Below are 2780 nucleotides of genomic sequence, written 5' to 3'. Positions count from 1 at the left end.
AATTAATGGATAGTGATTAATCTAAACTTGTCCCAAAATACCTGCTTTCAAACAATTGCATCCAATAATGGATTCAACTGCCCCAGTGGTCACCTCCTCAGCTGCTGCTTGTATTGTTCATTTTAGCTCTAAACAAGCCAGTCAAATATCTTTGGAACAACATCGTGGGCCAAAGGGCCTGTTCTGTGCTGTATTTTTCTATGAATGCACCATCCACAAAAACAAACTGATTGCTGTGCAGTCAATTTTGATTTTATCTTTACTGACTTATTGTGATGGAAGAGCATTAGTGTCCAATAAGTGATTGAATTTTAATTGTGCTGCTAGGGACATGTAGAAAATCTGTGCTGACTTGTAAAGAAGGATGTAACTGTGTTGGAGCTGATTCAGAGGAGCTTTACCAGATTGATACCTGGAATGAGTGGCTGGGTCATCTTAGAAGGCAAGATTGGACAGACTGGTCTTCTTTCAGATCTGAATGGCTTCAGCAAGGTGGACATAAAAAAGGACTTTGTTTTGTGTGGCTCCGCACAGAACGAAAGGGCACTGTTTAAAAACGAGAAGTCAGGTGAGGGGACTTGTGTTCTGTGGTCTGTGCGAGTTTGAACTCTCTGCCTCAGAAGGTGGTGGAATCAATATTATTGAATATTTTTAAGATAGACTTGAATAGATTCTTGTCAGGCACTGCCATCAGGGTTATTGTAGATGAATAGGACTGTGGAATTCAAAACCCAAAGAGATCAGCCATGGTCTTAATGAATGGCAGAGAAAGCCTACAGGTTGATTTAGCACCCATTTCACACAATGGTATGACTCTTAGTAGATATTATTCTAACGAGTGCACGCCTGTTGACAAAGTTTAGAAATGGTGGCAAAGCCAGGTTTGGGAAGAACCCTAAGACTTAATTTCTACTCCAGACTCATCACCCCAGCAATGCTTCAGGACCAGGATTTTATGTTTATTTGGCACCTTACATTGTATTCTTTAGTTAAATGTAATACTGTGTTTAATTGCTGCATGTGTTGCAGCTCATGTTTTGACATGTTCTGGTGAATTTGAGCAAGGTGACCTGGTTTGAGCACTCTGGCAGTGTTAACATGAATTGCTACAAAAAGCTGTGGGAGAATCCCCCAGCCACCTCTTATTTCCCCACTTTCCGTCACTGACACTTTGTGGAATTATGTGGTTTTCGACTGGTAATTCCTAAATTGGCATCAAGATCAGGAAATTACTGAAGGGGAGCATGCAACTTACCACTGCTCTGTGGGAGCTCTGTACCTCTTTACTGGCAATACTTTGACGTTATTTTCCACTGTCTAATTTACATCTCAATTCTGCAGTTGTTTTTCTCTTTGTAATCTACCTCAGGATGCTGCCATCTGATCATTCAGCTGGGCAATACCAGATTGATGGAGAAATTAATCTTTCCCCTCCTGCATTGTTCTGGGAAGAAAGGAGTGGAAACCTTTGCAGAACAAAGACAATTTATGAGATGCTGCAACAATCTAATTATGTTACTCCAAACTTTCTTCAGAAACTCTTTGTTGCATTTGTAGGTCAACAGGAAAGAGTTGGTGGGCCTCTAACAGATACTTAACATTGCAAATTACCTGTGGTTTCACATCATTTCCAGTGTGGGCAGCACGGTGGCTCAGCAGTTAGCACTGCTGCCTCATGGTTCGGGTTCAATTCCACCTTGAGGTGACTGTCTGTGTGGAGTTTGCACATTCTCCCCGTGTCTGCGCGGGTTTCCTCCGGGTACTCCAGTTTCTTCCCACAGTGCAAAGATGTGCAGGTTAGATGGATTAGCCATGCTAAATTGTGGTCAAGATTAGAGTGGTGCTGGAAAAGCACAGCAGGTCAGGCAGCATCCAAGGAGCAGGAAAATTGACATTTCAGGCTAGACCCCTTCATCAGGAATGTGCTTTTCCAGCACCACTCTAATCTTGACTCTGATCTCCAGCATCTGCAGTCCTCACTTTTGCCATGCTAAATTGCCCCAAATGCGCAGGGGAATGTACAGGCAATTTGGATTAGCCATGGGAAAGACAGAGTTACAGGGTTAGGATGGGGAAGTGGGTCTGGGTGGGATAGTCTTTGGAGAGTCAGTATGGGCTGAGTAGCCTGCTTCTACATGGTAAGGATTCTATAGCATCTGGTTTCTCTGATATTTGCATGCAGTTTTAATGGCGAGTACCTCAGACAACATAATATAATTGAATTCAGTCAGAGAAGTCGAGAAGTTGTCACCTGGATAGTTGTTTGCCAGTAAACGTGGGTTTCCTCCGGGTGCTCCGGTTTCTTCGCACAATCCAAAGATGTGCAGGTCAGGTGAAGTGTTCAGGGATGTGAAGGTTAGTTGCATTAGTCAGGGGTAAATGTAGAGTAATGGGTTTGGGTGGGATACCCTTAAGAGGGTCAGTGTAACTTATTGCGCCAAAGGGCCTTTAGGGATTCTAAGATGAGAAGTTCTGGACTTCCAGCGTTACGTTTAGATTAGATTAGATTACTTACAGTGTGGAAACAGGCCCTTCGGCCCAACAAGTCCACACCGACCCGCCGAAGCGCAATCCACCCATACACCTACATTTACCCCTTTAACCTAACACGGGCAATTTAGCATGGCCAATTCACCTGACCCTGCACATCTTTGGACTGTGGGAGGAAACCGGAGCACCCGGGGGAAACCCACGCAGACACAGGGAGAATGTGCAAACTCCACACAGTCAGTCGCCTGAGGCGGGAATTGAACCCGGGTCTCTGGCGCTGTGAGGCAGCA

The sequence above is a fragment of the Chiloscyllium plagiosum genome, unplaced genomic scaffold (assembly GCF_004010195.1).
Source record: "Chiloscyllium plagiosum isolate BGI_BamShark_2017 unplaced genomic scaffold, ASM401019v2 scaf_10777, whole genome shotgun sequence".
Taxonomy (NCBI): domain Eukaryota; kingdom Metazoa; phylum Chordata; class Chondrichthyes; order Orectolobiformes; family Hemiscylliidae; genus Chiloscyllium; species Chiloscyllium plagiosum.
The sequence above is the reverse complement of the archived record's forward strand: the minus strand, read 5'-3'. Positions refer to the sequence as shown.